Source organism: Colobus angolensis, unplaced genomic scaffold (genome assembly GCF_000951035.1).
Source record: "Colobus angolensis palliatus isolate OR3802 unplaced genomic scaffold, Cang.pa_1.0 Scaffold359, whole genome shotgun sequence".
Taxonomy (NCBI): Eukaryota; Metazoa; Chordata; class Mammalia; order Primates; family Cercopithecidae; genus Colobus; species Colobus angolensis.
The window spans coordinates 244,785-260,607 of NW_012116921.1; the positions used below are offsets into that span (position 1 = coordinate 244,785).

At 38.2% G+C, this 15,823-nt stretch overlaps 1 protein-coding gene across 2 annotated transcripts in view; it reads left to right on the plus strand.

The window, feature by feature from the left end:
- ST6GALNAC3 (ST6 (alpha-N-acetyl-neuraminyl-2,3-beta-galactosyl-1,3)-N-acetylgalactosaminide alpha-2,6-sialyltransferase 3) overlaps positions 1 to 15,823 on the plus strand; it is a 572,885-nt gene that overhangs the window by 228,299 nt on the left and 328,763 nt on the right. The window lies entirely within an intron of this gene.

Genomic DNA, 15,823 nt, shown 5'->3' on the forward strand with positions numbered 1-15,823 from the left:
TTACTGTATCTATTTGTTTTTTATCTACGTATCTAAACTGTCTTCTCTATCTATCTGTCTGTTCCTCAAGAATCAAGAGACTAGCTTCCTGAAGAGACAGAAGAATAGCTAGGAGAAGTATCAGAGAAGTAAAGTTTTTAGGGTTGAAGACAGACTTTTTTTTTCCCTAAAACTTAAGTTGTGTACAGAAAAAAAAAAAACTATACTAATATATTTGGCAATTGAAAAGTATGAAATTTATCAAGAACCACAAAAAGCCAAGAACCATGGATAAAGTATAGGGTATAAGTTTGGGAGGCCGAGAGATGAGGCTGGATGAATAGTCAGAGGCCAGATTATGAAGGGGATTTTATAACATGTTAAGACACTTGGACTTTATCTTGCCATACAGACAACTCCCTCTCACCTAAGTAGGAAATGACAAGCTGGCAATTAAAGAGATTCAAATAACATATCTTAATTTGTGGAATTCTTAATTGTGTAGAAAGAGGAGAAAATCTATCTTAAAAACTTACCCAAAAAACCAACACATGATATACTGAACAAGAATCCTTATGATTGATGGACAAAGGAGAGGTGAGATTTCTAGTGAAATCTACCATTAGAAAGTATCATAAACCAAATCCCAGAAGCAGCATGCAGTTATAGGCCAAAGCACCCTCGGGCAAATTTTGTCCATTATGTACATGGTAAGTTCTAAAGCAGCAGGCACAGGGCTCAGAGTTACTAAACCCGGATGGAACACCTGCAGTTTTTCCCTGAATGTCAGCATAAATATTTGGCAATGTCTCCCTTTCTGTGAAGGGGCCCTGTCCCAGAGGGAGTGGTGTCTGGTATCCCTTAGCAGAAGTATTTGTTTTCTTAAGCTTTTCTTTATGTCCTGGAGGTGGATTCTGAAAGTCCCTAACATATTTTGATTTTGAATTTTCACAAAAGTATTTTTTTCTTTCACAGTAATTCAGTATAAAAGGCAATAAAAGTGATATATTCAGAAATATTCAGGACCCACTATCAGCACCACATGGGAATAAACTATCTTGCCACTTGTACATCCCATGGGAAAAAAGAATCACAATCCATATATAGGAAATATTGCATGTGTTTGCCTCCGTTTTGCTTGTACTGTCTGCTCTACTGAAAGGCAGATTTTTTTGCAGATAAAAGCTGCCCTGTGTTGCTGAACTGCTCACCTATTTTACTCAGGAAGAAAAGGCTTTGTGAAAATCAGGAGCAAAGCCTGATTTGTAGAATACTACCTAAAAATAAAATGCATAAAAATGTCAAAATATGCTAAGAATATAGGGCCAGCTTCAGGTTTTGAAAAATTACCTAGCAAATTCATCAAATGCTGTTTTTAAGTGAATATAAATTATGTGTTCTGGAAGTATCATCTTGTGAATTGGTGGTTAGGTGCTGAAGGAGATATGAGGGTGTGGAGGTGGCCTTTCTCTTCTTGCTGCACTAGGGCAATAGATCTGTAGTTGAAACAGATGAACTGGGAAGCTCTTGATTGGGTCTACAAAATACCCAGATTCTTGTGTATTTTCTAGTTTGTGTGCACAAGGCTTCTGGCTTGGCTGCTCTTGCCAGTGGGGAAGCATTAGTGAACAACACAGATATAGCTTCTGGTTTTCAAGAGCTCACAATCTAGCAAGTCACTGCAACTTTAAAAACAGGATATATATGTGTAGTTTAAGGTAGGGTAAAGCCTGTCAGGGGTTGTAAAATTTCAGTCATTGGGACCCAATTCTGCAGAAGAGAAATTCTTCCCAAAGCTGGGATACATTGAGTGTCTTGGGCACCAGAGCAGAAGTTTTAGTTAACATATTAAGATCTAGCACAAAGTTACCTCCCACCAATTGAATCTGTTTTCAAAATTTGCAGAAATGGCCTCTGTTTCTCCACAACTATGTATTGGTAATTCTTCCCTGGGGACTAGCTTCATGTATATTTTCACAATAATGCTTACTGAATAAATCTGAATATTTTGCTTATGGAATCAACAAATAATCTCCAGAGAAAGTTTCATTATGCAGTCATATATAAGATATGAAACGGATTTTGCCCTATATTTTAAGAAATATGCATAGCATAAAAATTCTCAGGCTCTCTTTGCTTTGTGTAGCACCATTTCTGATAAAATACTAGGTTTCAACAAACTAGCTCAGTGAACATTTAAAATTCCCATTGTGAATGCTTTGGCTTAGTGGAAGGTGTTTGACCATGTGCATTAACCTATCAGTGTCCATCTACATATTGGGAGACTGAACCTGATCTATTCTGCAAAACTGGGTGAAAAAATATGGACGTGAGTTCTCAGCCAAGGGTTAAAAAAGGAAATAATCTCTTTTGCTGCAAACTTTTTCTCAGCAGGTGCAAAATAGCTGCAATCAGGTAGGCTTTGGTAAGTGGCAGTTGCTATCTGCCAAGTTGAAAGATCAGAAATTCTCACCCTATTTCTATTTCAATTATGTAGACAGTGGCTCCAATTCTCAAGTGTCTAAAGGCATGCCTAACTCTGTGATAAGAAATGGATGTGGGCCAGAGTGGGAGCCATGTGCAAAGCTGTGCTGCAAACCCCTTTTCTAGTGATACCAGCTCTAGACAATCAAGATCCCTTGGTTATCATCATAGAGTCATTAAACCCAGGAGCCAGCAGGGATCACTAAAAAAATTGGATGTACAGATGAGGAAACTGAGACCTGGAGAGGTTAACAATCTGACTTGTGGTCAGACAGCTTGTAGACTTATCTAGATATAGCCTCTGTCCTTAAGCTGCTGCCTGTTTAGTGCTAAGTGGTAAACTGATTAGTATCACAACCACATGCAACATTATGTTGAGAGGATTCTGAAATTGCATCCTGATTCAGGTGGAAATAGTGCTATGATTGATTAGTAATGTCTGCCTGGGGAGGCGGTGGGATATGATGTGGCATGTATTTGCTGAATTTGGTTGAATGATGATGGGTGCTTGGTAATCACATGATTGCTACAGGATGTGAAGTGTGCTTCAGTCAGAACAAAGTCCTCTGAATCTTTTTGGAGGGGCAGGACAGTTTCACAGAGGAGACAACATTTGAATTTGATCTTGAAGGACAAGTAGAAGTTTTCCTGAGAGAGAAAGAGGAAGGAAAGGAAAGAAGACATTGCATGAAGAAAGAGTAGCTTATGTAGACAACCTGATATGTGGAGAAAGAAAGGAAATTGACGATCATTGATTGTCTGCTATGTAATGAGCACTAAGCTAGGCCTTTTCTGTGTTATCTAAGTATTTCATTTTCATAATGACCCTTTGGTTTTACAGATGAGGAACCAGAGAAAAAGAAAATTAAGATGTCTGAGGTCATTCAGCTATTAAGTAGAGCTAAGATTTTAATTCTTGGGGTTCCAAAGTAACTTTAGTGGCAGCAACTCAGAGGAACAGTATAGGTAAGGAAGAGTGGATCAGAGAGGCAGAGATCATTAGTTTGGATTTGGACTATTGAACTTGAGTTGCTTCTGGGACATCCAGATTGGGATTGCTAATACTGTTGGAAATATGGCACAGAGTAATCTGGTGATGATAAAAAGAAGAAAAATCAAAGGCTCTTTGATAACAGACCTTGTGCATTTTACATCTAGGTTCCTGCCTAATAGTGGAGATGTTTCTGCCTTTGCTGTTCTGGCAAGGGAGACTATATGTAATACATGAATATACTTTATATTGTTTTAGTGATTCAAATGACTGTCAATGCAATATTAAGTTCAGAATTGATAGGAAAACTGTCCTACTTAGAAATTCAAGTGTTCTTGGCAAAATGCTATTTATTATCACCATGAGACCTGTGCTCTAGCAAAACTCTACTTGTATTTCAATGAAAGACTGTTTAATATGCATGTGTCACTCTACCAAGGTTCAACTTTGACCTATAAGAGGACAGTGTATATTCCTTACAGAGATGCTAAGAGGTACCACAATTGATATCTATGTATGGGAAGAGGGTGAGATATGCCTGCATGAGCAACATAATGTAAACCAAGTTCAAAAAAAGAAGTGTTGTTTTTTTCCACAGGTGCAATCTTGACAAGAAGAAAAAACTCAAAAAGGTATTTTGCATTGGTAAATTCTGATGTCTTGGGCAGCTCTAGGATTGTTTATCATCCTTTCTTTATGTACTTCTGGTTATGCCTCCTTAAGGGTGTGGGATGAGGGATATGCATTTAAAATAGTCCAGGCACCATTTCTGTTTCTTTGTTCCCAAGGATGATGATGGTGGTGGTGGTGGTGGTGACCACAACAGTGACAACAATGATACCACCATAGTTCATTGATTTTTAAAATGTTTTTCCACATTTTCACATACCTAAGAATACTTGTACTCAGTACTTCCTTGCAGTCACTATCAGCCTGCAACAAAGTTAAATTTGTCCGCATAGGATTGGCCTTATTTCACATGATCACCTGCTGGCACTACCAACCTGAGACCATTTAAAATTATTTGCTGAGGTGTTTTTTTTTTTTCCCCCACACTGTCAGTATGAACTTGTATCAGAAACCTGCATGAGTATCTGCTTGTGGTTCAAGTTCTCAGGGAAGATTATTTTTCCTCTTTCTCTTCTTGCTGTGCCTTTCTGAATGGAAGCTTTCTTTCTGGTGTATTCTAGTGCTAAAAGGGAATAGCTGTTTGGTGTTTCAGCTTTTTGCAGAGGTCTCTTATTAGACTCCCCATCTTATTTTTCTTTCTTATTCTATTTAGAGTAACAGTGTGACTAACAACTGATGGTCTCGTATAGCTGATGAACCACTGTAACAATAAAAGCTAACATTTACTTAGCACTTTCCTATTGCCAGGCAGTGCTCTAAGGGCTTTTTATATGTGATAACTCATTTAAACCTTCAATAATTATATTAGATAGGTACACTTATTTTCCCAAATTTTAGGTAAGAAAACATATACTGTGTGCCCAGGGTTGCACATATTGTCTCACTTAGTGTTACCGGTGGAGGGTGTCCAGGTTCTGGGCGTTTTGAACAAAGAATTGCACAAAACACACAAACAAAGCAAGGAAAGAATGAAGTAACAAAGGCAGAGACTTACTGAAAATGAAAGTACACTCTGCAGGGTGGGAGTGGCCAGAGTGTTAGGGGGCTCAAGGGCCTGGATGCAGAAGGTTCTCAGGTCTAAATACCCCCTAGAGGTTTCCCACTGGCCACTTGGTGTTCACCTCATGTAAATGAAGTGGTGGTCTGCAACCACTCCGACTGGTTCCAGAAAGCAACCAATCAGAGGCTGAGTTACAAAGGTCACAGTCCTATGCAAGCTTTCTGCAACCAACAGAGGCTAAAGTGACGTTACAAAGTTGCACTTCTATGCAAACGAAGACTTGGCCCACAATCAGTCTGATTGGTTGCCGACAGCAATTAATCAAAGGCTGAAGTGAAGTTTCATAGGTCACACTCCTATGCAAGCATCTGATTGGTTGCAAAAAGCAATCAGAGATACTTTCCATTTTCCATCTGCCACCTAGAAAAGGTGGGGTTTTGCAAAGGGAGTAGTCTCTGGTCCTTTTGTTACCTAGCTGTGGAAAGTTAGGGTTTTTCTTTCATTTTAGTCCTAGGAAGTCAGTGTGAAACGGCCTTAGGTTCCCTGCCTCCAGACCCTATTCTCTTGTCTTATTAGTGTAACTTGACCACCTGAGTCTACAGGTACACCCCTAGTGAGAATCCACTTTTAGCTTTGTGAAGTACTTGGCATAATGCCTGATACTTGCTGAGTACATGGTGAGCTGTTGCCCACTAAAATAATAGGCTATGTCCTTATCAGAAGAATAGGATACTCTTTTGTTATCTATTTCTCATTCCATGATATGGGATTCTAGCTCTAAGTGCTGTCAATCTCAGACAAGAGTTGATTATCTAAAAAATATGGATTCTTGTAAGCCTTTTCATTATGTGCCATATAAAAAATGTTGCTCCAAGCAGGTTTACTAGTTTATCACCATTCAGATTTACAAGCTCTATCAGGAACTTCAAAGCAATTTCCTAGTAAAAAGTCCAGTTTAACAAATGTTTAAATTTTTCTCACTTCTCTTTATATTTCACACCCTAACCCTCTCCGTCTTCTTCACACCACATTCACCTCAAATCTACACAGAAATCTTAAAGTGAGATGAATTAAGAAAAAAAAGAAAAAAAAAATTGCCCTTTTTCTTTTATGGGAAAACATTTTTATAATAATCTGAATCTGAAACTTTTGAAATAATTTAGGACTTATATTTAGAAAAAAAAGCATTTAATCCTTCTGTCCTTCCTTCTTTCTCTCCTTCATTCTTTCATTTTCTCCACAAATATTTACTGAATATGTTCTAAGTTAAAGACATTTTGCTTGATACTGCGTTATGAGAGATATTGCTCAGATTTTCTCCATGTCCTCAATAAATTTTCAAAGAGAAAATTAAGGGGGAAACTTTTTCTCCCTCCCTCCCTTCCTTTCTCCCTCCACTCTCCTTCTTCCCTCTTTCCCCCGTCTTCTTTCTCCACCCACCCCATCCCACCCCACCCTTATCTATGAACTAGAAGCCAAGGAGGAATAAAGGCTTTATGGGGGAAACACTCTTTGAGCTGAGTTATATTGGAACTTGCGGAGATGGAGGTGGTAGAATACAGTAAGGGGGCCAGGAGGTGCAGCATGAAAAAGGTCACAGTAACTGGATAGCAAAGGGACTTTGGAGAAGGTCGAGAAGTCCAGCTTGAAGCATGGAGGACAGGAAAGGGAGAGATGGGAGAGGAGACTTCACTTCTTATTCACTTGTTACAGAGAGATGCATGTGAGGTGTGAGGATAAATGCTATTTAATGTAAGGTCATGTAGATTCATAGAAAAATAAGAGGTTCCAGCTAATATCATTATCATCATAGTCATTTTCATCATTGTCGGGAAGGCTCTGGCCTAATGACACCAGGACCACCAGAATTTACACTTATGCTCTACTTCTGTGTCCTGAACACCTTGGAGGTAAGAATGGATTCTAAGAGACAAACTCGTCTCATTTGGAGTGAAAGAACGACAAGCAGAGGTTCGCAGAAGCCACATACAACCAACGAATCCTATAAGGTAGCTGAGAATTAAACAAAAGCACCTGTTCTGATTACCTTCATTGTTCCTGGTTAGTTAGCACCTCCCTTTCCTCAGCAGAATGCCGAGGGCACAGGGGGTGGGATCTGAGTGAGGGCAAGAGGTAGACTGGAGAACACTTCTTCTCAGAAGTAGTAGAATTTGATGGAAAAACAAGTAACTTAAGGGTAATAAAATGATGGAAAGTCCTGATGGGTCAAGTCCATATCTGGTCTTAAGAAGGGCAGCCTTAGGCAACATAGCACATACTAGAATAATTGATATCATTGAGAAAAGAGTAGTAATGTGAATTTCAAAGGAGATCACTTTGGGATAATGAACAACATGACAGAATCCAGGAGCCTCATGAAGAATATGTGATACAGTAAAAGAAATATGTTAAGAGGAGGCTTTGAATAGAGCAGAAGGAGTGGAACTAGAGAGGCAAGAAGAGATGTGATTATGATTGTATCTCATACCAAGGGTCTGTACTTACACTGTAGAGTCCAAAGGGATCTAAATGTAGGATAGACAGGATCAGGTTTGATTTTGGAAAGCTCAGTCTGGAGGTGGTGTGGCCAATGTTTGAGAAGTAGTAAAGACTCTTTCAGGAAAGACAATATCAAGAGCAAGCATGGACTACCTCATCAGGTATCACTAGCAGATGTTAAATTATCAGTATAAAAACCAGCAATTATTACTTTCAGTTTGGCATGTTTTCCCTTAGTTAGGAGAATATAGTCCAGATAGAGTGTAAATACATGAATAATCATCATAGTCTTAACAGAGGATAAAGTTTAATGAGTGTTATCAGTTAGAGAATTCTTTATAAAATTTCAATTTTCCAGACAAAGAAATAGAAGCATAGTGAGATGAAGTGGCTTACCCAAAGTCATAGATCAAGAAAATGGTAAAGATGACTTGAACTCTGATCTTCTGCGTCTAGAGCCCATGTTTTAGTGTGTGAATTAACTAGGTTGTTAATTGTTATTCATACCAATGGGAACATTTTCATATAACTGGTTCAGAAATTTTAAAAACTGGTACCAGCCTTAGGTAGATTTTGTAATGCAGTTTGTCAATAAACAAAATACCTAACTCATGTGGAAAATTAAGAGGCTGATGTGAAGCATGATAATTACATTTACTTTGAAATCAGCAATTTGTGGACAAATGTAATTCATTTTGCCCAACTCTGGCTTTATTCTCAGTATTAAAAAGACAGCTACAGGGTACACTTGGTTAGCACTCAGGGAAAATAAAACAATTATTTTTCCACTTCTGCTAGAGAACACTAGGTACCCTTTGTCAGTCAATTGTATAGACTCTAACTGTAGGCAGTTTGTAAGAACCAACCTGATGGAATGGGTATGTCTTCCTCTTTCAGCTCCACAATCCAGCGACCCTTTTATTCAACAAAGACACAACTAAACAACAAAATATTGGTAGTTAAAACAAAGTGTAAAAGTAATAGGATGCCTTCAACATGATAATCCACTTTAAGAATTTAGAGCACATATCAGTACGTCACCTTCAGACATGGTTATAGTCCAGTAAGAATTACAAATCCAACAAACAAAAATCAAGGCAATAGAGTTCTCATGGGTATCACTGTAATAAATTCTTCTGTGCAAAAAGCCGGTCCTAGAGAAAAATTATAGGTACCAACATTTCCTGAGGAACTTTTTTCCAAAGGAGTTTTTAAATTATTTTTTAAATTTTTAAATTTTTATTTTTGGCTGCAGACATTATTGAGAATTTCAAGTTAACATGAGCATTATGAATGTATCAGATGACATGGTAAGAGGTTACATTGAACTTTCTAACACCTATTCTTAAATTATAGTAAAAAAAAAAAAAAAACTCAATGAGTTTTTAAAATGCCTGCACATTTTCTCATTTTATTCAGGGAGTAGATTTAGGTTTCTCCTGGCCTCACTGGATTTTTAAACTGCTACAACATAACATAGATATAATCGTGGCTATATTCACTGAGTTTGTTTCATTTTGTAAAATTATGAAAAACAAGTTTATCTCATTCAGTCTCTTTAGCATATTGATTCAGTGTATCTCCCTTTATAGAGAAGAAAGAAAGCAAGGATTTTCACAAGGTAGTGCTGAAGACAGATACTGAGTACATAGAATGAAGAGCCCAGAAAGCAACGTCTCTCAGTGTGGCTGGACAGATAGACACGTATAAATTTAATCCAAAGGGTTAGTTCTGATTATGAGAACATGGGAGCCTCTGGCCTTCTTTACTTACCCATACCCCTAACATCTGGGGTTTTTCCTAGAGTTCACTATAGTTTAACAAGAAGGATACACCCAGATTTTGGATTCAATGATTAAATAAAATGAATGAAGGTTTTATTTGTATACTCTGTGCTTTGCTACTTCATCTTTGTGCAATTGGGAAGAAGCTTTATTGCATTCAGAGAGAATTAGATTTAGAACTTGGTCAGTGGCATAAAATAGAACTATAACATATTGATGACACAACTTTTTATATGGGAGAAGAATTAGCATTTGATAAAATCACAAAGAAGCAATGGGTAGGGACTCATCAATGTGTGAAGTGACTGAGCACTGATACACATAATACAGTTGACATTGCCTTTAATATTTATTATTGAATAAATGACAGCATGTGAACAAAAGCATTTGCCTTTTCACACTAGTGACTACTTGGTCATTAAACAATATTATTTAAATAAAAAAAACCAACTTTACACCATTGGTTATAATTTAGGAAAAAGAAAACAAAAAAATCTGGCGATAGACTGGATTAAAAGTTAAAGATTTTATTTTGTGGTTAAAGACTACTTCTACAGTAGAAAAAATAAAAACATATACATATTAATGTAGATTGCAAATTTGCTAGTTCCAGATCTTTGCACTTGTGTTCTCTCCCAAAATAATGGATTCTCTATGGATTTTATTTTGGAATAGGTATTTCTGTTATGAAGTCTGATAAATGATATTCCCACTCTAAAGAGCAAGCAACTAGAATGCCACATTTTTGATGCATATTTTTGCAGCACAGAGGGGATTAAATTCTAAATGTCTCAGCTGTTAAAGGCCCCTTCAGACTTGCCCAAAATGAAGAACAAAGAAGGAGAAAGCTTCCCCTAAAGCAATTCATCAGATCTATTTGGGCACAGTGACATTTTCTCAGAACTTGTATGGATAAGTTATGCTGAACAGTTCAAGGGTTTGCAGCTGCTTGGAATATTTAAGAAAAAAAAATCTCTAGTTCTTATGCATTTCATATGGTCTGACCAGTGCTCAACACTGGCTAATGTTCACTGAGGCTGTGACAATCAGTAGTTACATCATAATAGCTTGTTTCTCGTGTGTTCATTATGTGCCTGGAACTGTGTTCTGCATTTTCCACCCATTGTATTACTTAATATTTATGCTTCTGATCTTAGGGGAATGACTGTTTATATTGCACATATGCCATTTTTTTGCAGTATGTAAAATTTGTTGAGCCGAGTGTTATACATTATAAACTGACATGTACTTAGTGTTGTTTAATCTAATTGGTGGTTGTTGAATCTAAAAGATGTTCTGACTACTTCAATATAGGCAGCAGCAATCACTTCCATAAATAAATCATTAGATGTAGAACACATGTGTAAACAGGTAGAGTCTTCTAATTTGCAAAGTGTTGATGGACTCAAAACAGTTACTAGAACAAGCCATAGATGGAATACATTTATTGATGGAATAAGTCAAACAACTTGAAACAAGGCATTGCGGGGTGTTAAATGGTAATTCAGATAAAATGAAGTGATTGATACATTTTTACTTGTTTGGAAAGTGGAGAATATTTTAGAATTACAAAACATTGCACTTTTATATACATTTATCCTTTCATTATCCCAATGTAGGGTAGATAGGACAGGTGATTGCATCCAACTTCATTTATTTGGCTTATTATCTTTTGTTTCATTATTTTAACTCTGTCTAGCATCATCTCCTACCACTTAGAGTCTATGTATTCTTCTGACCAAATGACTTGTAGGTTCCTGACCAAATTAATGGCCTTTCAAACTGTTAATCCCTCTCCCTGGAATGCCCTGCACGTCTTCTCTTGGTGAGGCCCCTGCAGTCCTCAGGACTCTGTTGGAATATCACCACCCCAGACAAACATTCCCTGAACTGTTCCTCCTATACCTACCCTTCTTCTGGCCTCCCATAGCACCCTGTGCATCCCCCATTAGCATCATTTGGTGCCTGGTATTATATTGTTCTATTTACTGGCCAGCTGCACTAAGTTGTGACTCTTTGGAAGCATGGTGTGTCTTTTATGGTTTTATTTTGGTTTTTTCAGCACGTAGCCAAGTCTACACAGAGTATGGACTCAATGAACAATTGTGGCTTGAGTATGTAAATTCTTTAGTACGTATTGCATGATATACATGTGATACATGCATGGATATCATGCATATTAGTACTTTGTTCACTTCCCCACTTCCCACATCCCTACCACACACACACATTCTCATTGCATTCAGCGATGTGTAGGCTTCTGTCTCATCCATGGTTTTCATTGTAGTTGCTGAAGCTTGAGGTCACGATCTGGTGGAAGTGACTACTAGAAGAAGGCAAGTGTGCATTGTATTCTGTTGTACTTGTCATCTGGAGCACACAGTGTACTTGAAGGTATGCCTTTTCTAGTGGAATTTCAGAGTGGTTTCATACTAGCACTATGAGAACACTTTCATGCTATACAAGAAGAAGGGCAAAGAATCAAACCCAGGCAATGTAACAGAAATTGAGCTGGGGTCCTGAGCTGCAGAAGGAACCTCTGTCCACCGCAGAATACCACTCCCAGTGGTACACAGAGGAGTCGGTGTCTGGCTTCTGCTCTCTGGTTGCTCTCTTCACCCTCTCTGTGCTCATTACTTGGTTCCCTTTGATAGAACATGAGAGGCAGACATGGATTGCCAGAGAGCAGACTTTTACAACTGCTATTTCATCCTGTTTTGAAATTTCTCTCAAAATGGTTGATTTATTTTTCTCTCATGTATGCATTATGTATGTGTTGCTGCACACAACAGTGGATTCATAAAGGCTGTCCACATCTTTGTCCCCAAACCCCCAGCCATGCAATGCAATGCAGCAACCAAGAGAACCAGAGAGCTGTGCTGGGCTCTGAATAAACCAAAGCACAAATCCCATCTGGGTCTCCTTCAAAGCAAGCTGCTATTTTGCAACAAGCTACCAAATGACGACTGAACAGAAAAAGGTTCTTACCTGTTTACTTAATGGGTGACTGGCCTCTTTGCTTTTATTTAGCCATCTGTTCTGGTCTATGTCCCTTTAAACTTGTAAGATCCATCACTTCATTAAACTGTTACCTTGACACATTGCAATGTTGTGGACATAATGATTCCACAGAGGAGCAAATTAAAACAGTTTTTCATGATTAGAAGATTAAATGAGGTAAGGCTGTGGTAGTTAGTGATGAGATAAGGGGTGTTGAGGAGGCAGAGCTCAAGGGACTTTCAGGTGATTGGAAAATAAGGCTGGTGAGACAGAAGGCTGGGGCTTTTCCAAATTATGGGAGATGAGCAAGAAGCAAGACTGCCTTTGGGTATCGCTGACTCCTGGGGGCTGATTCCACTGCCCATACAGAGGCTGTGACCCTGGCCCTGGGAGGATACAGGAACTGCCTTCAGGTTTCTTGACTTCCCTGGGAGAGTCTGGGAAGAGCAAAAAGAACTAATTCCACCAGGTAGTGGTAAGCTGAAAATGCAAAAGCAATAAACATTTTGGTCTTTGTCAGACAGTTATTTCCTTAAGTTTGAAGAAGAATCAGGGGGCCTAGCCCAACTATATGAAAGAATATTTTATTGTGTCTTTACCCTGCACTTCATGGCTTCAGCTGTGCTCCTTCTTACTCTTGACTTGACCTTCCACCTGACTTCTTGACAGTCATTGAAAACTACAAAGCCAAGGGCTTATCTTTTTACTATCTTAAATCAGTTCCTGCTCTGACAACTCTGGTTTCTCTTGATATGACCCATAATATTGCAGTCACATGGACCCAAAATCTCAGGCATCTCTGAATTTTCCATCAGCCACTTCTGTCCTGTCAGTAGCCCAAGTTCTGTTTCTCCCACCTAAATCAAGTTTCTCACATCTTTATCCACCTTGTTACTTCTTCTGCTTCTGCCCTAGTTTCCATCTTTCATTATGTCTTTCCTGGGCAACTGGGATAGCCTCCTAACTAGTCACTACCTACCTATAGTCTCTCCCTGCTCCAAAATATCTTAGACACTGATGTTTGATTATAATTCATAACTTTCTCCTTTTCTTTCTTTTTTTAAAATTATATTTTCAGTTCTGGGATACATGTACAGAACGTGTAGGTTTGTTACATAGGTATACACATGCCATAGTGGTTTGCTGCACCCATCAACTCGTCACTTACATTAGATATTTATCCTAATGCTATACCTCCCCTAGCCCTCCAACCCCCAACAGGCCCTGGTGTGTGGTGTTCCCCTTCCTGTGTCCATGTATTCTCAGTGTTCAACTCCCATTTATGAGTGAGAACATGTGTTTGATTTTCCATTCCTGTGTTAGTTTGCTGAGAATGATGCTTTCCAGCTTCATCCATGTCCCTGCAAAGGACATGAAATCTTCCTTTTTTATGGCTGCATAGTATTCCATGTTGTATATGTGCCACTTTTTTTTATGCAGTCTATCATCTTCCTTTTTTATGGCTGCATAGTATTCCATGTTGTATATGTGCCACTTTTTTTTTTTTTATCCAGTCTATCATTAATGGGCATTTGGGTTGGTTCCAAATCTTCGCTATTGTGAATGGTGCTGCAAAAAACATACGTGTGCATGTGTCTTTATAGTAGAATGATTTATAATCCCTTGGTTGTATACCCAGTAATGGGATTGCTAGGTCAAATGATATTTCTGGTTGTAGATTCTTGAGGAACCGCCACACTGTCTTCCACAATGGTTGAACTAATTTACACTCCCACCAAGAGTGTAAAAGCATTCCTATTTCTCCATGTCCTCTCTAGCATCTGTTGTTTCATGACTTTTTAATGATCGCCATTCTGACTGGTGTGAGATGGTATCTCATTGTTGTTTTGATTTGTACTTCTCTAGTGACCAGTAATGATGAGCTTTTTTTCATACGTTTGTTGGCTTCGGCCAAAACAGAGATATAGACCAATGGAACAGAACAGAGGCCTCAGAAATAATGCCACACATCTACAACCATCTGATCTTTGACAAACCTGACAAAAAACAAGCAACGGGGAAAGGATTCCCTATTTAACAAATGATGTTGGGAAAACTGGCTACCCATATGCAGAAGACTGAAACTGGACCCGTTCCTTACTTACACCTTATACAAAAATTAACTCAACATGGATTAAAGACTTAAACGTAAGTCCTAAAAGCATAAACACCCTAGAAGAAAACTAGGCGATACTATTCAGGACATAGGCATGGGCAAAGACTTCATGACTAAAACACCAAAAGCAATGGCAACAAAAGCCAAAATAGACAAATGAGATCTAATTAAACTAAGGAGCTTCTGCACAGAAAAGGAAACTATTATCAGAGTGAACAGGCAACCTACAGAATGGGAGAAAGTTTTTGCAATTTATCCATCGATGAAGTGCTAATATCCAGAATCTACAAAGAACTTAAACAAATTTGCAAGAAAAAAACCAAATAGCCTCATCAAAAAGTGGGTGAAGGATATGAACAGACACTTCTCAGAGGAAGACATTTATGTGGCCAACTATCCCCTTTAACAAAACAAATAAGCAAACAAAAAAAAATTTATTTTGGCTTTCCATCACCTAGCAAACTCAGTATAGATGTATTAGCTTGATATCTGAGGCAATTCAGCATGAAGTTATCATTTGTGTTTCTAGCTTTTACTCCTTCTTTGTGCTCCAGTAGGACAAACTACTGTATGCCTATGAGTAACTCTATGTATTCTCGTCTCTGTGCTGTTTCCTCTATCTGGAAAGCTCTGTTCACACGTGTCTGTCAATTAAAACACATGCATTTTATCAAGCTCAATTTCAAAGACATCTTTGCTTTCTCCCATGTCAATCAGAGGCAGTTGTTCCCACTTTTTTTCCATGGCAGCACGTGTAGAGGAATGTTCTGCTGCTTGGCATAATTTTTTCCCTCTCTTGTTAGTTTTTTGAATCTTACTTTTGCACATCCTATAGCACAGGCAGAGTTTCCTACTCATAGAGGGTGCTAGATACAGAAACAGAAGAATGAGTGATAATGATACTGTGTCCACAAGAATATGAACATCCATTCATTCATTTATTTATTCATTCATTTGTTTCACTCAAATGTTCTTTGAATGCCTGTAGTATGTAAGGTACCATATTAAGAGCCTGGGATTCAGAGATCAAGAAGACACAGTACATTCCAGTTCTCTAAGAACTCACAAATCTATGTAGGAAAATCACATAAATAATTACACAGTGAAAAAGTACAATAGAAATGTCTTTAAAGTATGGCAGTGATGGGACTTTACCTCTATTAAAGTGGATAGGTTGGGGGTCAAAGCATGGTGGTGAGGAGGGGATTGAGCAACTAGAAAAGGTTTCCTGTAGTTGGAAATGTCTGATTTGGGTTTTGCAAACTGAATAGGAGTTTACAAGGAATATAGTGAGATAAGGAAGGGTGGAGATGCAATGGAAGAGTTCAAGAAAGCAGCTC